Source organism: Rhineura floridana, chromosome 20 (genome assembly GCF_030035675.1).
Source record: "Rhineura floridana isolate rRhiFlo1 chromosome 20, rRhiFlo1.hap2, whole genome shotgun sequence".
NCBI lineage: Eukaryota > Metazoa > Chordata > Lepidosauria > Squamata > Rhineuridae > Rhineura > Rhineura floridana.
The window spans coordinates 10,808,122-10,830,054 of record NC_084499.1 but is presented as its reverse complement, the minus strand read 5'-3'; the positions used below and the strand labels follow the sequence as shown (position 1 = coordinate 10,830,054).

At 46.6% G+C, this 21,933-nt stretch overlaps 1 protein-coding gene across 3 annotated transcripts in view; it reads right to left on the bottom strand.

Annotated features, from left to right (window-relative positions):
- The window catches only part of ASTN2 (astrotactin 2), a 773,365-nt gene that overhangs the window by 47,469 nt on the left and 703,963 nt on the right, over window positions 1-21,933 (bottom strand). The gene's annotated exons all lie outside the window — the stretch shown is intronic.

The following is a 21,933-nucleotide window of genomic DNA, read 5'->3' as shown; positions in this document are numbered from 1 at the left end:
GCGTTCTGCACACACCATCTCATCGGGAGGTCCATTCTGTACAAAGCAGGAATTGGACCTTCAATGTGGTGGTATTTACCCTTTGGAGCTCCCTTTCACTACATTTTGGACAGGTATTTCCTTTATCGTCTTGTTGGAGCCTAGAACAGAAGAACAGCCTGCTGGATCAGGCCAGTGGCCCATCTAGTCCAGCATCCTGTTCTTACTGTGGCCAACCAGATGCCCGCAGGAAGCCCACAAGAACAACCTGAGTGCAAGAGCACTCTGACCTCCTGTAGCTTCCAGCAACTGGTTTTCAGAAGCATACTGCCTAATGGGCCCTTCCTTTTGCAACAAGCCTTTTGAGTGAAGATTCTTATCCTAATCTGTATCTGTATTGGATTTGAAATACATATTTATTATTCCTCGCTTTGGGATATTTCATGGGTTCATAAATTAAATAAACAAACTGAAGGAGGGGTTATCAGGGAGGAACTGCCAGGGCTCAAACTGGAAGGCTTTGCATTTGTGTATAGCTGTCCTGTATGTTGAGCCACTGAACTGCACAATTCACTATCGAGTTACCTTCAAGACCTGGACTGACACCACCCGGGCTGGCCATTTGATCCTCCTGGACAAGAAAGACTATTAGAAGGCTTCCTGGTCCCCATGGAGATGTGGATAAACATGTATGCCACCTTGAGCTTCTTGGAGGAAAGGTGAGATATAAATACAGGCTGGTTTTTTTTAAATCCATCGCATACTGGACATGTGGGTTTGCACAATTGAAAGTGTATTAAAACACCCCTCTGTTGCAACACATCAGCTTTGAAAGCAATAGTTTGTTTGTTTTTTGCAGCTAGGAAAGTGATAGGGAAATGCACTAAAAATAAATAAGAATAAACAACCTATTGTCAGGAAGATGTATAACCTCTGCACACACAAGTCAGGATGAATGCTCAATAAAGAACAAGTTATCACATAACTTACGGATAAGCTTTGTACAAGCAAATCAGGATGAATGCTAGCAAAACAGGTCATCTGGAGGAGCTTCCTGTTCTAGTTAAGCCTTGCTTGAACAACAAGGTCTTCCCAAGCTCTGGATCTGGCTGCTGTTTGGTCCCAGCTCACCTCAAACCGTTGACCCATAACCCAGCTCCGATCTATTTCCAGCTTCACTGTGGGTCAAGTGAAATTGTGAAGAGGGTGTAGCTGTTTAGGTTGCAGTGGGCTGATCACAGTAACAACATTTCTGGTTCTAGGGTGTAAAGTCGGGAGGAGGGATATTTTCAGTGATTTCTGGAGACAGGAGCATGGCATTTAGGAGAGTCACCAGAATGTGCTGCAGTTCTGACTGGCTGGTGGCTGCCATCTTCTTTCCCCTAGAATGCTCCTTGGAGTGGGCTATTCTTGCAAAAAAACCCAAAATGGAAGCAGTTAACCGGTCAGTCCTGTGAGGAGCTCCTGAGGTGTGCTCCACCCTCAAAACGGCCAAAGGGGGGAGGTGGTTTCTATCTCACTTCACCCTCTGACTCTACCCCTAAACACCTGAACTGTTGGCAATTCAGCCAAGCCCTTGTTCTAGACATTGTGGAATGGGAACACAGACAAGCCGTGAGGCGTCGCGGCTTCAGGACAACCATCCAAATGATTTGCACCAGTTCCGAAATGCCCTCTGGCCAGGACTGGGCAAAGAATGTGAATTCTTGGTTTCCCTAAGTCACTGCAGCAGATTCCATGGGTTGCACAACAAAAATCACACTCTTATGTATGGATGCTAACATCTCTTATTTAAGGAATTCTTTCCCTCAACCTCCCGACATGGGAGGGTTCCTATTTATACAAACAGTTTGAAATGTTTTTATTTTATTTTATTCTGCAGCCTTCTAAACCAGAGAGACAGAAAAGGGAAACCCACAAGGGGATGTGATCCCGGCAGAAGTATGTGCAGCCTCTGACTGAGAAAACATCCCCTTGTGGCAGTACCACAAAATGAGAGAACTGAACTGATTGCAAAACCAAAGAACAAGCGACATGGCTGGATGGAGAAAGGAATGCGAGATCTTGCAGGCTTCCGGAAGAGCACCCAGCAACCCTAAACCACCTCTGGCTGTGCACTGAACCGATGCCTCCAGCTGGGCAGTGCCAGGTTGAGCACAGAAAAAAGTCCTTTGCCCAGCTGTCCAAGTAGCCAAACATCCTGTCTCCGAGGGAAGGTAACAGCTGTTGCTGTTGAAGTGTACCATGGCACTTGGCCAACAAATGGTAGGCTCTGGCTTAACTGAGCTTTGTTTCCAGTTCTGGGGAGATGAAGGCTTTGGGGGAAGTCCTCAACAAAAGGAAGTGCACCTTGGTGATCTGGACTAATGGCCACTTATGCTTCCCAAGGAATATGCAAACAGTCTCTTTCCAGAATGGCTGGAGGAACAGTTCTTAGATAGAAGCTTGAACCTTTGAGGATGGGAGCTGAATGGGACGGGGAATGGCTGTAGCTGAGTGGCAGAGGATCTGCCTTGCATGCCAAAAGTCTCAGGTTCAATCCCCAGCACCTCATGTAGAGCTGGAAAACACTCTTGTGTGAAGTCCTGGAGAGCTTCTGCCAGACAGTGTGTAGACAATACTGAGGCAGATGGAGCAATGACCTGATTTGGTATAAGGCGTCCATTCCTGGAAGCAGTTGTCTGGGCCGCAGTGACACATGCATTGGTGACATCAAGGCTTGACTACTGTAACACACTCTACATGGGGCTGCCTTTGAAAACAGTTCGGAAACTACAGTTGGTTCAAAATGCAGCAGCCAGAACACTAACTGGAGCACAGAGCAGGGGGAATATCACCCCTGTGCTTCATCGACTCCACTGACTCCCAATTTGTTTCCAGGTCCAATTCAAAGTGCTGGTTTTAACCTTTAAAGCCCTGAATGGCCTTGGGCCAGTGTACCCGAGGGACCGCTTATGTCCATATGTTCCTATCCTGGATTTAAGATCATCTGCCTCTGGTCTCCTTTGTGTGCCTGGATTGAAAGATGTTAGACTGGCAGGCACGCTGGAGAGAGACTTTTCAGTTGTGGCTCCCAGGCTCTGGAATTCCCTGCTTCAAGAAGCCCGCTCTGCTCCCTCCCTGATGGTTTTCCAGAAACTTGTGACAACTATGTTGTTCCGGAGAGCCTTTGGGAGGGACTGATGGGTGAGCCTGACACTGTTCATCTGCTCTTTATTTATAATTTTTATCTTTTGAATCCTTTTAGTATCACTCCCCCATATATCTATGCATATATATATATATCCAAAAGCATGGATGGCGGAGCAGAGTGGGGTGCAAAGAGCTCTCAGAATCAGCCGCCTTATTTGTAGGCAGAACAAATTAAGAACATAAGAGAGGCTCAAAAAAAGAGAAGAGAACATAAGAGAGTCTCTGCTGGATCAGATCAAATGCCTATCTAGTCCAGCATTCTGTTCTCACAGGGCCAAGCAGATGATATGTGTCAAGAAGCATCACAATCTTTTCTGGCCTATGTGCCCGGACACAGTGGTGGGATGGATGAAGGAAAATAAGATGAGCTTGAATCCTGGCAAGACAGAGGCACCGTGGGTGAGTGGCTCCCATGTCTGAGAAATTGGTCATTTGCCTGCCCTTGATGGGGTTGCACTCCCCCTGAAGGAGCAGGTACGCAGTCTTGGAGTGCTTCTGGACCCAGTTCTGTCACTGGAGGCCCAGGTAGTTTCAGTGCCTAGAAGTGCCCTTTACCAGCTGCACCTGGTGAGACAACTATGACCATTCCTGGACCAGGAGAGCCTGACCACAGTAGTTCAGGTACTGGCGACTGGATTACTGCAATGCACTCTGTGTGGGGCTTCCCTTGCATTTGATCCAGAAACTGCAATTAGTGTGGAATGTGGCAGTCAGGTTGCTGACTGGGGTGGGACCATGTCAGCGTATAACACCTCTGCTCAGAGATCTGCACTGGTTGTCAATTTGTTACTGGGCCAAGTTCAAGGTGTTACTACTAGTATATGAAGCCCTTAACACTCTGGGGCCAGTTTACATGTGAGACTGCCTTACCCCACATGTGCCCACTCAATTACTTTGTTCTGTGGCACAGCCACTGTTACAGGTGCAGCATAATACCTGTACTGCACTTGTAAGAAATTGCTCTTTTAAGTGTGGCAGCACCTACTCTTTGGAACTCCCTGACCATTGACATTGGACAGGGGCCTTAGCTGTACACTTCCTTGGCACCTGCTTAAAACATTTCGGTTTAGACAAGCCTGTCAAGCCTATCGAAACGCATAGATGTTGATCTGTTTTAATCTCGTGAGTTAGTAGCTGCTTTAATTGTTTTAAATATGTTTTTAATTGCTTGTTTTTAACTGTTCTGTTGATAATTTTAATGTTTTTTGTAAACCGCTTAGAGGTCTTGACATTCAAGCGGTATATATTTATTTATTTATTTATTTTTATTTATTAAATTTATATCCCGCCTTATGGCCAAAAGGCCCTCAAGGCGGCTTACAAAAACATGAATATGGTTAAACAAATAATTAAATAAATATTGGTGCTTAGAAACGTCCTTGTCTTGTATGGCTGCCATCCTCCCTGCTTCCTTTGTCCAGAGCTCAGTGGCACCACACAAGGCTGAACCTTCCACTCGGTAGCCTTCAGTTCGGCAGTTTAAAACCAACTGCAGGTCAAAAATATAGACATGAAATAATTTTGCTTCAAAGCAATCCAAAAAGCAGTAAGAGACAGGAAGAACACATATCAATACTCCCTTTAATTCTTAATTAATGCTCAGCAACTAACACCCAAAGTCTCCGTCTCACAACTATCAATGCTAGTCAGAATACCATATCCACCAATAAACACTCATTGGAAGAGAAGCTTCCATGTTGTTTAAACTGGGACCCTGGACTAGTGGAGGCCAGCCTATTTGGGCAAATAGTACACTGCCCCACGGACCTCAGTCTGCCAGCCTTCACCTGCTGGCCTTTGTACATCCACTCCAGGGGGTGGGATTGGCTGTTGGCTGCCTCCTCCTTAGTCTCAGGGTTGTCCATGTAGAAGCACAGAGGAGGATGGTCCTGATGGTCACAAGCTGCCACTGCCTGGATGACACCTCCCAGATGAATGCATCACCCCTTGATCACACCAATGGAATTATGCTCCCCCACACACACCAAAATGCTGCCTTGCTGTGGATCTTCCCAAATGGCCACCATATGAAGCCATTCTTCAGTCATTTTCGTGTTTTGATGACAAACATCCAACTGAGTGTGGAATGCCAATCTAGACCTTGGTCCATCCTGTTGACCATCTCTCCGAGAGCCTTAGAGATGGGAAATGCGTGTTCTGATCTCCCTCAGGCATGGATAGGTGGTCTCAGGAGACTGAGCCAAATCCCCATTGGATGGGGATATAATTGGTTATGCATGCTGAAAAGAGCCTATAGAAACAAATGACTAATAATTCACCCCCTCTCTCAAATCTGCAGAGAGGGAAGGAGGCTTCGGCTGACATTCCCCTACCCACCCACCCCAACTGTAATCCTATTCAGTGCCCACTGAATTCAAAGGAAGGATTTGCAATGGATCTGAGAGCTGATCCTCTGGGATGGCGAGATAGGAGAGGGAGGGCTGCGTTGCCCGGACAGCTTTCCCAGACAAGGGTAAGACAGAAAGACAGGAAGAAAGAAATCACACAAGAGAAAAGGAAACATATTGATTGTCTTGGATGGCACCTATCCTTCAGTACCTCGCCCCGAGTCCAGCAGTCATCCTTGCCTCTCAGCCCTCGGCTGAGGCTGCTTGCTTGACAGCACCTCCCCCGAGATAACCGTGCTAGAAACATTGTGTCTCCAAAACCTTGAGTTGTAAGAATGCTTTGCACAGCTGGGATGGGTCCACGGGTTGCTATCAGAGCCTGATAAACGACAAGCAGCTGGGCCTGGAGGGGGTAGAGGGGTGGAGGGGTGCAAAGACGTAATGGTTTGCGTAAATGGGAGATTAGAGGGAAAATAGAGGTCTTTTTAAATTAAAAAAGGGGGGAAGAGAGGGGGAAAAGGAAGCTGCAGCACCCTTCTGGAGATAGAGCATTTGGACTTCTTGTGCTTTCCAGTTTACGGTGTTTGGTTTTGAGTTGTTGCAAAAAAAAAAAAAAATCCCCAAAGGAGAAGAAGAATATATGTTGCAGGTGTCGGTGAGGAGGTCCTTAATTAGGTTTATTGATTCTCGGGTCAAATGAGCGCACACTGTGACCTTGTCCTGGGAGAATTCTTTTGGCCCACCTTGCAGCCTGGACACACAGACACTCCTGCACTCAGGGAAATGGATCTGTTAATCCAGAGTTAACTATGTCATGGCAAGTATTCATTAAAGGCCAGCATAGCTAAAAGAGAGGCTGGTGCTTTTTCCCTCTGTTTTCTGCACTGCAAAAAGACACACTTGGGGGCAGGGGAATGGCCAAAATAATCCATGTGGATTTTACATTCTGAAGTGGATGAAGGTTGTCCCCAGATTGTCAGTATTCCAAGCACACAGCGGAAATTTAGGCTTGCATAACTTAAGTGGATAAAAGCAGTATCACCCTAGCGTAATAAATAAATAAATAAATAGTTAGGAAAACTATGAGGAACAAATGATTAACCAGAAGAAGTATAAACACTCTGCAAGTAAATCAGGATCATTGTTGTATACCCTCCTTGCAAACGAATCAAATGCTCAATAAAGACCAGCCATAGTCTAACATCTGTGTCAGCTCTGTGCAAACCAATCAACACAAAAAGTCCAGACATAGCATAACCTCCGTGTAACATTGCACGTGCAAATTAGGATGAATGCTCAATAAACAGGCCATCTGAAGGAGCCTGAAGGCAAATCATATTGTTTTCCCCATTTGCTAAGGGGGTGGGGGCAGGCAGGGAGAAGAAGAAATATACACCAATGGGAACCACAAGGAGAGGGACATGGTTCAGTGGTAGAGACAGGGGAGAAATTCGATTCAGTTTTCATTAAAAAAAAGAGCCAGTGTGGTGCAGTGGTTAGAGTGTTGGACCACAACCTGGGAGACCAGAGTTTGAATCCCCACACAGCCACAAAGCTCACTGGGTGACCTTGGGCCAGTCACTGCCTCTCAGCCTCAGAGGGAGGCAATGGTAAACCCCCTCTGAATACCGTTTACCATGAAAACGCTATTCATAGGGTCACCATAAGTTGGGATCAACTTGAAGGCAGGCCATTTCATTTTCATTAAAAGGTGAACCTCCCAAATGTACCCTTTCTGAACCAATACGCAGCCATCCTTTGAAATTCACACTTTCCTGACTTTTGCAATGCTGTCTTCTAGCGAAGTGAGCCAAGTAGAAAGTACAGAAACACATATACTAGGGTTAAGTGTGCTTATAAATGCATATTACTGAAAGTGGCATAGAAAAATGCATTATAGCACACAAAAATGTCTAGATTAGAATAAATTTGTACTCAAATGCTGAATAATTTTCGGTCTTTTTTATTTAAAGGAAAGTGATGCGGGAATGCAGAGAACTGAAGTTTAGACTGGAAAATGGGAAACTCAGAGAAACCGAAATTGACAGATTCTGCCGTCCCTACTCAGGAGTAGCTGTCCAAGCAGGAGATGCCCGTTTCGATCCTAAGCATCTCCAGTTAAGGGACCTCAGCTGATGGGAATTGCATTCCGCCTGAGCCTTGCAGAACTGTTGAAAGTCAGAGTAGACAGCACTAAGCTCAATGAGCCAATGGACTGAGAGTGCAAGGCAGCTGTGGCTATAAAGGAAGGGCACTCCTCCTTGCCCTCCCAGCTTCTATGACACTGCCCTCTTGTGGGTGTGTACTACAGAGTTCACAATGGCAAGTGGGGAAACAATGTCACACCTAGTTCAATACTCCGCAACCAGCATGGCTGAGCCCACTGAGAGATGAGTGAGTTCCTCTCCATTTCCTCCCCACATGAGAGGAATTAAAACCTGGACATGAAAATGGAAAAGACATCTAACTCCACTGGCTGTTCAGCTGCTGTTGGGGGTCAATATTATGCGGTGTGCAGCATGGCAGGAATGGTGACGAGGCTGCCAAGCATCAGCAAAGAGTGAAACAAACACCTCCGGGCTAGGAGGAAAGCAAAGCCATCACCAGCTTTTGTTGTCTTAGCTCCCTGGCTTAGCTCTCTCTCTCCCCCCCTCCCCGTCCCTTGGAGAGATATAAGATTAGAGAAAGTTTTCTTTAATTGTAGTAGCTTACTGAACATGGAGGAGGCACAGAAAGAACTAGAAGGGAGATAAAACCAGGAAGACTGATGCACGTCTGATGGAGGGTTATTGATGAATTGTGGGTTATCGAACTATCAACAGACGGGATAGATAAATGTCCATTTTTCAAACCCCTTTCTCTGCTATCATTTCAGGGAAGGAACCATCAATGTTCTCCTCTCCTTGGCTGCAGCACATCTAAATCTCTCGGCTAATTTGTCCTTCCCACTTTAGTTCAAAACTACTGTCATAGCTCACTTGCTTTCCCTGTTTCCTCACACAGCCCAATGCAACACAAATACAAACACTCGCTTTGGACATGGCTGGGGGCTGGAAGGGGAATACTAGGAGCTTCACGACAAAAATGCAAAAAATGCCATTTCACTCCTGATGCTGTGGGGGGGGGGATCAAAGTGTAAGGGGGGAGGGGAAAACAGCAGGAACTTTAAAAATCAGCTCTGTTTCCCTCTCCAGAACTGGAGACGGTACTAAGGTGGACGGACATCCAGGGATGGAGCTACTATTGGGCAAACATGAGGGGTGGAAAAACCTTTTCAGCCCAAGGGCCGCATTCCAAGGGCCACAAGGCAGTGGTGGGCAGGGCCAGAGGCAAAAGTGGATGGATCAGCACATGTACAGTTTACATTTGTTCAATCAGCCTAGTTTCTACACACACGCGCCTCCTCCATCCAGACAAGCAGAAGGGAAGAACGGAGTTCAAGGATGCAGTCCAGCCAGCCAAGAACACTCAAGCAGGGATAGTGAGGGATGTGACCTTTGGAGAGGGTGTGTGGTCTGGGGGGGGGAAGAGAGAGAGAGAGGCTTGGAGGGCTGCATTTGGCCCTTGGGCCTGAGGTTCCCGGCCCCTGGTATATGTAAGTGACGCAGCGGCCACATGCAACAGGTGATGGGAGGAAGGTGTCGGAGGACACGTTGCGAGTACCATACACCCTGCCCTTGACTCCCTAAATGGCCTTGCTGCTCTTGGTGATGGAAGACGGTGTTCCATGTCCTGTGGTGAAGAGAGATTTAACTGTCAGTCCAGCTGGCTTCTATATATGAAATGTGAGAGCGGGCGACACCATCTTGTCTTCCACCTCAGGCTTCAGAATGTCTTGGGCCAGCCCTGAAGCGGCTGGGCATGATCAGGTGCCACAGATGGTTCAGGCTAACAAGAGCTAAGGACAATGGTTCCACCAAACAGCAACCAACCTAGCTCAGGAGTCCATGACAGTCATGGCTGGCAAAGAGACACTCTTGGATTTGCACCTGAACTCTCCTCTTCCTGTTGGCCCTTAAAATATAAGTCGTGGCAGAGAGGCGATCACCCCATCATCACCATCCAGACTAGAGTTCTGGATCTCCAGGATTCAGCCTTGGCCTACAGAATGAGGTAGTAGAAGGGTTCCTGCTTAGGTTGGGACTTTAATTGGACAAAGGGAGGCTTCCCTAGCTCTTGGCTTGTTCTCTAGTTCTGACTGCCACCAGATGTGGACTGCTGTTATCGCCACAATGTTTCTCCTAATATTCAAGTGCCACCTCCTCTGTCACTCAAGCCCTGTGATCGCTATGCAGTGCATTCCCGTGCTGAGGTCTCCTCGCACGGTGCCATCACTTTCCTCCGCTGCCCGCAAGGAGCTCAGTGGCACCCACGCCGAGCCAGTCAAGGCTTCCAAGGTCCTGTCTCCGGGAGGTAATGATGCAAAACTGTATGATCACACCTTCCCCCAGCAATGCCCCTTAAGACATGCTTGCACAGCGGGGCAGGTCAGCTCCACAGCAAGGTAGCCAATCTGGCATGGTGCAGACAAAATGCACAGCAGGAGGGCAGAGGACTGAACTCCCCCTGAGATAATGTCCATACTGTTTCCAGTAACGTTTGGGGCCGACCCTTGGCAGGAGCGCCAGACACTAGGAAGGTCGTGTAGGAATGTCAATAAAGCAAAATGCTGGGATTTAATCTAATCTGCAGCTCATGTAGCCTCGCAGCGGGAGCGGCGGCAATTAGCACTTCTCTTCTTCCTGAATCGTGGAGAAGGAGAGGAGTGGGTTGCAGGAAGAGATGGGATGTGGGATGGTGTCTTCTCCCCTCACCTACTATCTTACTATCTCCATATCCAGTTTATGGCTCCAGTCCTGGGAACTGTGAAATAAGACTTAGTGGCCTGGCAATCCAGGAAAGTGCAATGCTTAGAAGGCAGAGACAGCCTGCTCTGGGATAGGGCAGCTCCGTATGTTCATGGTAGGCTTTGCCTTCCTTGCTCCTCCCCTGGCTATCCCCAATTCCCCCACTCCCCAATACTGGAATAGATGAGGAATGTGAGATATCAGCAGGCAATCGGCAGCAACTGGGAGAGCGCAGCAACGAGGGTTCCATCTGCTCATTGAACTTCTTCTGGGATCCTGGTTTTGTACACCTAGCCCTGCACTGGCTAGGAGGGAGTGAATTCTCCCTAGACCTGCTACCTAATTATTTCAGTTGGAGATGGCGGGGATAGAATCTGTGACTTTGTGCATGCAGAGCGGCTGCTCCCCAGCTTCAAACTAAAGGAAGTGATCTTTAGAAGCCTCTCCTGGAGAAGGGGACTCCATATCTCATCCCTGGTAGACAAGAGCCTAGCTAGCATTTCCCAAGAAGCGGTCTGAGCGGAGGCCTGTATAAGCCTCTCATGCCCAGCACAATAGCCACTGTATCCATTACAGGCCAATGGCCTGACATGCTGAGATGCAGTTTACGGGCCTCTGTCAGTTGCAACAATGGCATATTTTTAACTATTTCTACTGCTGCTGCTTCTACTATTATTGCTACTGTAAGTATTAGACAGACAGACAGACAAATATTTGCCCTAGCCACCATTGCAAACTGGGAAAGGCCATAGCTCAGTAGTAGAGCAGAAGGTTCCAGGTTCAACCCCTGGCAACTCCAGGTAGGACCAGTGGGCCCGGCTCACTATAAGACAGATTAGTCTTTTATAACAACAGTGAACTGCATGCTGTAAATGAACTTGGCACCCTGCTTCCAAAGGCACTTGCAATTAAAAATAGAGAGTGGAAAAATGACAGAGGAAGGGAGAAAGTTCTGGACACCGGACATTAAGAAGGATTGAGACAAACTGAAACGGGTTCAGAGGAGGGCAACGAGGATCAAGGGACTGGAAACAAAGCCCTATGAGGAGGGACTGAAAGAACTGGGCATGTTCAGCCTTGAGAAGGCTGAGGGGAGATATGATACCACACAAGTACTTGAAAGGTTGCCACACAGATCTCTTCTCGATCATCCCAGAGTGCAGGACACGGAATAATGGGCTCAAGTTGCAGGCCGCCAGATTTCAACTGAACATCAGGAAAAACTTCCTAACTGTTAGACCGGTACCAGAATGGAACCAATTACCTAGAGAGGTAGCGGGCTCTCTGGAGGCATTCAAGAGGCAGCTGGACAGCCATCTGTCATGAATGCTTTGATTTGGATTCCTGCATTGCGCAGGGGGTTAGTGGCCTTATAGGTCCCTTCCAACTCAACGATTCTATGTTATAATAGAACGGGTCCTTAGCCCTTCTACAGGGGTTACAGGGGAACCTCTCTCTCTCCAGATGTTATTGGACTAAGACTCCCCATCAGTCCCAGCCAGCCTGGCCAATACTGGAGGATGAGGGTAGTAGTCCCACAACGTCTGGAGGGCTACAGGTTCTCCCAGCCTGTTCTACCCTGTGCATGTGCATGCTGGACTGTGCTGCTTGGTGCCCCCTCCATCACCAGCCCCAATTTGGATAATAGGATTTGAAAGGCTCCAGCATGAAAGAGACGGTATTTTTGCCAAACATTTTTTTAAAGAGAGAGACAGAGCGCATGGTGAGAGAGGAGAGACAAATAATTTTGTTTATTTCTTTAAAATGGTGACGCCTAAAAAGCAGAGAAATCAATCAGCCTCTGTTTGTTGTTTGTTTGTTTTTAGAAACCTCAAGCCCAGCTCTGATCTTAGGAAGGAAATGTGCTTGGGAGGGTGGAGGTGAAGGGAAAGAGTTGGTCAAAAGTGCAGACTAATTGCTTGAGGCAAATGGACAGAGTGTTGAGTAACATTGACGGAATCCACAAATGTTTCCAAGGCACCCTCCCCTTCTGCCTTTTAGATCCTATTATCCAAATTGGGGCTGGTGATGGAGGGGGCACAGTCCAGCATGCACATGCATTTGCCTGACCAAGGCTGCAAAAGGAAATTCCCCTGAGGGACCGCCGGCAACTGGAAAGGCTCAAGAAAGGTGTGTCTTCCTTTCAAGTGGTGGTGGTGGAGACACTCATGAGCAATGGGCGAGCTGTTTGGGGAGGAGGTGGGGGGCGGGGAGGAAAGGAGCAAGAGGCCAAAACAAAAAGACACCTCTTGAGCCTCTGCTTTCGTGATGTTTGCAGCGGTCGAGAGCATAGCGTTGGCCTCACATTCTAGGGCGCAGGCCGCTGTCACTTTGGGAAGCTAGCGAAGGAGTGATGGGAAACTGGAGGGCCCTCGGCTTCCTTGTCAACTGTGCCTGGTATGAAGGGGCATCTGCGTGCACACGAGAGTGAACGTTTCAGGGCCTGGACTTTGGACAGGAACAACAGGCGTTTGCACAGCCACCGGAACTGCCATCCAGTGCGAAATCCATCAGACAAGGGAAAGCTCTTAAGAGGTGAAGGCAACGTCTGCTGCAGTCTTGTGGCCTTGTAGTGCTTTGGTACAGCACAAGAAACCTTGCCTGTTCCACTTTTTTCTTATGCCTCTTTTCCCCCCCTCGTAAGAATTTTAACACATTTTAAACGCAGGGTCTACTTTGGCCAAACTTAATGCATTGTCCCACCACCTGCCAACCATGTAAAGAAACAGGAAGGCTAGAAGAGCCTGCTTACACACTTCCTTGCACAACTACCCTGTAAGATAGGCCATCCACATCCCAAACTATGCAGTAAGGACAGCTCTAGAAGCTGAGAGACCTCCAGGGTGTCTTGAGAAGGCAACTCATTCCCACCTTTTCGATCTTGACACCTCCATGCCCCACTTCCTCAGTTCATACTTCCTGACTGCCACTGCCAATTGCCTGCAGACTTCCCACACACACACCCATTATCCCAGTAACACTCTACTGGGCAGATAGGGCAAATCAATACATCACAACATCTATCATGGGAAGAGAGGAGATACTCAAAGGCAACACAAGTGGCAGGAATCACCAAGATTGCATCCCGCTAGGCTTTACTCAGCGTAGACCCCACTGTAACATATTGACCTCAGTTAGTTATGCATATTAATTTCGATGGGTCTACTCTGAGTATGACTCATGTTGGATACCACCTTGGATATCTTTATCATGACCTACTTGTAGGTTCTGCAGAAGAAACTGGGGGACCTCAGCTGGAGGTAACAGGCTGAGCTGGATGGACATGTTTGTACTGCAAAGTTCAAACAACAACAACAAGAATAAAAAATCCATTGCTGTGTGTGTTTGCTCTTTTAAAGAAGCACATTTAATTACACAAGTAGACCTGGAGCAAAATGTTGCAGTGCACTGTTCCAGCCAGCCACGCCCTCCTCCAGGGCACTCCATTCTGTTCACCCTCCCGTCCAGGTTTTCATTCCACCCCCTTCCCCAACAGTTAGTCAGCATTCTGTGGCCACTGAGCATGTTCAGTTCTCATTTGGCTGTTTTGGAGTCTCTTCCTTTCTCCCACTCCACTTTACAGGATTTTTTAAAGGAAATTTTGTACTTCTGCAAACCTTGAGGCTTCCGTAAGCCTCCAAATGGTGTTGGCCACCAACTCCCATCAGCCTTGGTGAGCAAAGCCCAGTATGATGGGAGCTGTAGTCCAAGAAAGGACTTGTTCCCGCAGCACCCGGTTAAATTATGGAATTCGCTCCCACAAGAGACAGTGATTGCCACCAACCTGGATGGCTTTAAAACAGGATTAGACCAGCCTTTCCCAACCAGTGGGCCACCAGATGTTGTTGGACCACAACTCCCATCAGCCTCAGCCAACATTGCCAATGGTCAGGAAAGATGGGAGTTGTGGTCCAACAACATCTGGTGGCCCACTGGTTGGGAAACGCTGGATTAGACAAATCCATGGATAATAAGGCTGTCAGTGGTTATTAGCCACAATGGCTATGTTCTGCTTCTACTGTATATGCCTCTGAATACTTGTTGCTGGAAACTGCAGGAGGGGATAGTGCTCTTATGTTTATGTTCTGCTTGCCGGCTTCCCATGGGCATCTGGTTGGCCACTGTGAGAACAGGATGGTGGACTAGATGGACCACTGGCCTCATCCGGTACAGCTCTTCTGATGTTCTTATAATCTGGTGCAGACAGTACTAGGGCAGAAGAACGAATGGTCTGACTCTATAAGGCAGAGTCATGTATTTAGATGGGCAGGTTCAGCCCTGCCCAGACATCAAACCTAGGGACTCCTCAGATGAGGAGCAAGGACAGCAGGACCCTGCAGCAGATCTCCACATTGCCAATGACCCTGAGGGAGCCATCGGACCTAAACTTCCCTGTCCCTGAACTGGACATCACACCAGCAGTCTGGGTTCCTGGCTGCCTCTCAACCCCCCCCCCAACTCCCCCAGGGCCTCAGAAGTGGAGGAGACAATGAGCAACAGATCTGCTGCCCAAGTGCCCAGCTAGTTGCCTGTGATGCTATCTGAGAGTGGGGATGGAAAGATCTGTGAATTTAGGTTCTCTCAGTTTCTCATCCCCCCCCCCAATTTTAAATTCACTTCACATTTCTGCAGCAATTTGCATTTTTTTTAAAAAAAAAAACAACCTTCAGGAAAATTCTCTAGCATTTTAGCGCAAACTTCTGATTAACACATTTTTGTAGGAAGCTTCGACAAGCGTGCACATTTTTGCAAGCAATTCCTCATCATATAATGCATTTATGTTATTTTCATTCGTTAATTCATTGTCATGCTCACTTTCTCCCAACATATGCATTTTTGTAAACATTGTTTGGTTGGCAAGCTGCACTGAAAGATTCGAATGAGTGCAAATTTCAAAGAATGGCTGCGTTTCGGTTCTTATATGGTTTTGGAAAGTGCGAGATTCAGCTTGAAATGCAAATTGAATTGACTTTCTTGCCCATCTCTACCTGAGAAGAGGTGCTTGGAAACACCTGCTTGGATCAGGGACTGACTGAAAGCCAGGAAGGGGTGGAGACTCCAGTTCCTAAATATCTGTCCTGAGCTGCTTCACTGCTGAAGCAACATCCGTCATCACAGCTTCAGGCTTCCTGAACGGGGAAATGGAGAATCTGTTGCACCAGTTATTGTCATCATAGCACAAAACATGTCCAAATTTTTAAAGAAGATATTCCTTTAGTGCTGCCTTTGCTCTGTCTCCTTGGCCATTTGGCTCATGATAACATCAATGTTATTCTGGAGTGTTCTGATTGTGATTTTATGCTGCCAATGATAACAAGAGTATTTGGCATAAGAAACATTCCTTTTGGCTACATTTAACCATTCAGCGTTATCCATTAAGTGCATGGCAATACTGCAGTTATAGGAAGGAAGGAAGGAAGGAAGGAAGGAAGGAAGGAAGGAAGGAAGGAAGGAAGGAAGGAAGGAAGGAAGGGACCACATGCAGGCATGAAAGGGGAAGGCAAGGCTATCAATGGCTACTGGCCACAATGGCTGTGTTCTACCTCCACTGCCGGAGGTGGTATGCCTCTGAATAGCAATTGTTGCAAATCACAAGTGTGGAGGGTGCTGTTGCACTCAGGTCCTGCTTGTGGGCTTCCCAGAGGCATCTGGCTGGCCACTATGAGAGCAAGATGTTGGACTAGATGGGCCACTGGCCTGATCCAGAAAGGGCTCTTCTGGTTTACTTCCATTCTCAGGACAGCTCCAAAGGTGCACAGGAGACAGTTTGTTGCCCAATGTGTTTTGAGTATTAAAAAGTTTCCTTAATGGGTAACTTTGACTCACTTCTTTCAGAGACTTTCCTCTTTCAACAAGCCTTTTAAGTTAAGACCTATCCCAGTCTGCGTCTGTGTTGGAATTGCTTTTTAATATTTTTTTTAAAAAAAACTTTTTTAACCTAAACAATATGTTTTTTAACCCTTTTTATTTAGGATGTTTTTAAAGCTTTTTTAAAGAATGTTTTTAAAGTTCTGTTTTAATGTATTTTAAGGTCTGTTTTTATTATTTTAAAACTTAAAACTTTAAGTGTTTTTACTGCTTTTGTTTGCCACCCTGGGCTCCTGCTGGGAGGAAGGGTGTGATACATACTAAACAATAAATAAATAAATAAAATAAAAACTGCCATATTAAACCAACTAGTTTGAACTCTCCTTTTGAATGCTAGTAGACTGCAAACATGGTTGGTGCTAATCCTGGTACTTTGCAAGCTCTGGCCCTCATTGGGCAACTTGCCAATTTTCTATGAACAACACTATATTGACAATATACTACCCTTCAAAGTGCCTGAGAAGGTCATTGTTGGGTCACTTTCCAACAGGATGCTGGCTAGGAATCTAAGTCAGCTCCATTTTAATGTGGGACATAGGAAGCTGCCTTAGACTGAGTCAGACCACTGGCCCATCCATCTCAGTATTGTCTACACTGGCTGGCAGCAGCTCCCCATGTTTTCAGGCAAGGAGTGTCTCCCAGCCCTACCTGGAGATGCTGAGGATTGAACTTTGGACCTCCTGCAATGCAACACAGATGGTTCTTCTAATACAAATGGATCCAATTCGCCCCTCCCAGTTATATGCATCCTGATGCATATTCAAATGCATATTTCCATCCACAATGAGTGCACAACTACAGCTAGATCAAGGTGTTTGTGGGCAAAGGAAAAACAAGTAAAGCAATACTTTTTTTTCGAGAATGCAGATGATGCCTTATATAGGAACATAGGAAGCTGCCTTAGACTGAGTCAGACCACTGGTCCATCCAGCTCAGTATTGTCTACACTGACTGGCAGCATCTCTCCAGGACTTCAGGCAGGGAAGATCCCCAGCCTTACCTGTAAATGCAGAGAATTGGACAGGGGACCTCCTGCACATAAAGCAGATGCTGAACCACTGAGCTTCCGGACTGCCTATATGCTTCAAATCCAACTTTGTTCGTCTCCCCTTCTCAAATGACATGTCTAAACAAGGCAGCTTAATGAAACTGAAATTGTGGTGCAACCCACAGCATTGCACACACATTCATTCCTAAAACATGTCAATGGGCATGAGCCAGCCTGTTGTCAAGTCACACATCACTTTGAACAAATTCTACTTCTCTAAGGGGAAAACCCCAAGGGCCTTAGGTGAGCACAAGTTGTTTGGAATAGCAAGGATCTAGGAGATACCCCACAGCCTTTCTGTGGTCATCTTAAAGAATGGGGAGGTGAAATGGAATGATGTGGGGAAATAAATGGTTCTGATGAATTATGCAGCCACGTTTCCCACATATGGGTAAATCGCAGGGGTCAGCACACCCAGAGTGCAATGCCCCGCCCGCAGACAGCTCTGGTCACTCTGGGTCTCCCAGTCCTACCTGTAGTGATCTGTGGCTTTCTGAATCTGAATCAACCGAGGCCCCAATCCCTCCAGATAGGTCCAATTTGGCCAAATCTGGTGCACAGCCTACTATTTGCAGATGTTTCAAAGGATGTTTTTAGTGTTTTACCATTTGTTGTTTACCACCCTGGGCTCCTTTTGGGAGGAAAGGTGGGATAGAAATGTAATAAATAAATAAATAAATACTAGTATGCAATCCATCAGTGGAAGATTTTTGTAACATCTGCAGTGAATGGCTGGAGGGGGAGAGAATTTATATTGTATTCTTATGACTAGACGTTGTAATGGAATCCACTGAATGGAGGGTGGTACAGATTATTTTTTTTAAAAAAAAAATTGAAATAGCTGACTATGTTGAAAGCTATGCAAAGAAATATAAAGAGGAACAATGCCCACTGTTGCGCGAGGTTGGTAAAGTAAGGTTGATACATCCTCCATTGTGACACGTCCCCCAGGTGGATGGCTTACCTGGGTACTTTGACAAGTTCAACTCTTTGTGGGGAGTAAGGCGATAGGGAGGGAGGGAGTCAGAGGAGGATCTTTGAAAATGTAAGCAGGATTTCTTTGTAATTTCTTTGTTCTGGTTCTCTCCCCATCAGTAATGACTCGGGACTATCCCTCCCCAGTCATGGCTGCACTATTCTCAAAGAATGATGCTCAGAGCCAGTTTAATTGCTTCAAGTGAAATGGCTTGATTACAAGAAGGCCACCTCCAGGTGTTGGTCTTTTGACAAGATGCCTTCAGAGGGTCTAACTCCTTGCTCCACAAGAGGCTCAAGATGGGAATTTAAAGTCAAGATTGGATGTGTCAGGTGTCTCAGACTCAGTCCATGAAGACACGATAACAGCCCCAGTTTCTCACTTTCTGCCCTAGGTTGAAAAGAATATTCAACTTGTTTCAAAAATGCTGCTGGCACTGCCGAGTCCATCCCCTGGCCTCCAAAAAGGAGAACTTCCAGAGGGCCGAGGCCCAGGGGATGGAAACAAATGTTCAGGTGAGGGGAAATGTCTTGTGCAAAGGGGAATCATTGGGAAGCTGTGCGCTCACATCCCTGCCATGAACCAAATGGCAGCAGAGGCTTCAGCTCCTTAGGGAAACTTCAGCCGCCATCTTTCTTAAGGGCGCCGCTGCGTGCGCAATCACAAAACAAGGTAAGTTAAGGAAGGGAATGGCGGAGCCCCGAAGCTCTCACCGTGCGTGAGTCACGGAAGGGGAGCGCTGGGGTCTGGGGCAGGCTTTTGCCCAAGGGCTCCAGCGTATCTGGGGCTGGCCCTGGGTGCGTGCATGCGTGTATGTGTGCGTGCGCACATGCGTGCCAGGGCAAGCTGGTGCCCAAAGGCCCTGGCATGTCTGAGGCCGGCCCTGCTCATTTTGATGTCCTTCTGAACTTTCCCATAGACTCATCTTCAATGGACGCAGGGCATAAAGAAGAACATATAAAGGCAACATCACCGGCAGTCGTCCACCCTCTGGAAGGCTGCAAAGAAGGTACCACCACAATTTCCCTCAATGCTTTGGAAGTGAAAGCCTAGCTCTGAGCATCAGTGTGATGCATCAGTTAGATTAGGAGGTGCCAGTGTGCCACCCATAGGCACACATGTGTCCACAGAGGCATCCTCTGGTATCCACATGGTCTCCTTCCCCCTCCCCTGCCCCCACTGAAATTAGGCTAGAAACAAGCATTCTATAATAGCCAACAGGATAGGGTGCAGTTTGTGCTTTGTTACATTTTGATGTAGTGCCAGCAATCACTTTCCTTCCCTGAGTATCACTATTATTTTATTATTTTCTCTTCCATTCAGAAGAACTCATCATAGAAAATCTGTAGAGGGCGCAACAAACCCAAAACCCCTGGGTGCACAGAAGAACCTGCTGGGTCTAACCCAGCATTCTGTTCTCACAGTGGCCAACGAGCTGTTCATGGGACGTTAACTCCCAAACACCACAAGGGATGTGTTCTGCCTTAGATTGTTCTGCCACATGGTATAACTTTTGCAAATGATCAATCCATTCTCAGCAAACTTGCACAGGACCCTATTTCTTATCTTCCAAATTAAAAAGCAGATAAATTTACTAATAGGCAAAAAAACACATATATTTCTATGAAACTTTAAAAAGCTGGGAAATTGGGCAGCTATAGTGAATGCACCAGGGGAGCAGGAGACCTGACCTCCTCTCTGAGATATTGTACTGCCCTACAAATTTGTCAAAATGCAAACACAATTTGGGTTGGACTTCCACAGTCCAATCTTTCCTGTGTGCTTGAAAGAATTTGGCAGCATGTGCCTCTGAGCATATGGTGAGTGGTGGCAACACCTGCAATCAGCCCAAATAACAGAAACAAGACATGTGCTGTGCTGATCTTGTTTTAGCAAGCAGGAAGCAACAATATTAAGACAGTTGATAGAGTTCAGATAGTCACTTTAAATATGTTAGATTTACTTTGCAATTTTAGTGAAGTTTCCTATAGTAAATCATTTTCTTTTGCTCCTGTTTTTGCAAATATGTGAAGTACAGCAACATTTTGCAATGCCAGAAAAACTCCAAAAACATTTGTGGAATAATGGCATTGACTGTTCTGCAGAACAGTCTCCAACGGACATGAAGAGTGTCTCAAGATAAAACAGTGAGATATGAAATTTATTCTAGCAAAATTCTAAGTGTGCTCTATGTTTTTAATTGACTATGCCCACCTTTCCTTAAGTGGAGTGGTTTAAGCATAGCAGGCTGAAAACATGCATCTTGGGCAGACCAACTTGTTTTTTTCCCCCAACAGCTAGAGTCATTGCTTGACAGCATGTGTGGTGTAGTGGTTAAGGTGTTGGACTACAACCTGGGAGACCAGGGTTCGAATCCCCACATAGCCATGAAGCTCACTGAGTGACCTTGGGCCAGTCACTGCCTCTCAGCCTCATGAAAACCATATTCATAGGGTCGTAATAAGTCGGAATCGACTTGAAGGCAGTACATTTACATTTAGAGTCATTGCTTAAGTAGCAACATATTGTAATCAGTCTGATTTTACATCAAACTGCCATTTCAGATTCAGCTGTTAATGCACCCAAAATAGAAGCACAGCATAACCTCCTGTTTGAAACACAACAGGCTGTCTTCACCAGCGTATGACACTGACTAATAAAACGGCTTTGAAATTAATAAGAAAAAAAATTGACACAGTTTTCTAGGATGAATAACGAGAGAAATATAATTTTCTAGGTTAGATGCTCTGTAGGAACATAAGTAACACAGGAAACAAGCAAAGCAAGAAAAGTGCCAACAACCATACAACAAATGTAATTCTCCCTCTTTGGAGCAGTAGTCCTCACTGTAGGAAATGAATATATATTCCCATGCCACACCTACCATACAGGGCAAAGCTGCACTGTCCTGCTTCCTTATAACCCATTTGGGAGAGGAAAGGGCCATAGCTCAGTGGCAGAACATCCGCTTTGCACGCAGAAGGTCTCAGGGTCAATTCCTGGCCTCCTCCAGGTACAGACAGCCACTGCCAGTCAGGGTAGACAATAATGAGGAAGATGGTCCAAAGAAACAACCCACCCTTCCAACTGATTGGAAGCAAACGGCTGCCAGGTTGCGTTGTCCTTTCCACATTCGCACTGGGCACCTTTTCAGGACAGCCTGACTTCCAACCATATTGGTATATGCAATTAGAGGGGGGGTGTCTTTTGGGTGTGTGTTTAAAAAGGAAACCTTAAAAATTATGAAATGGTAAGCACACTTTAGAGCAACCGTGCCTCATAAAGTGTAATAAGGCCACTTTCTTTTTGAAGATCATGTCAACACATAATGAAGCAAGGTAGGGGATGGGGAAGGAAGGGCTAACGGGAGCGGAGAGGACTGGAGAGGCAGAAGGAAAGTATTAATCAAATCTGGAAAACTTTGCAGATATGCCAGGTCGCGGGTTTAATTGCCGTTGTGGATCCAAGTAGGGGGGAGAATTACTCATTCAGAAAATAGGTTTTAATTAGACGAGGCTGTTCTGACATTCTCATTCTCTCTCTCTCTCTCTCTGTGTGGATGAGGCAAATGGCCCATCTAGTCCAGCATCCTGTTCTCACAGTGGCCAACCAGATGCCCGTGGGAAGCCCGCAAGCAGGACCTGAGTGCAACACCACTCTCCCCTCCTGTGGTCC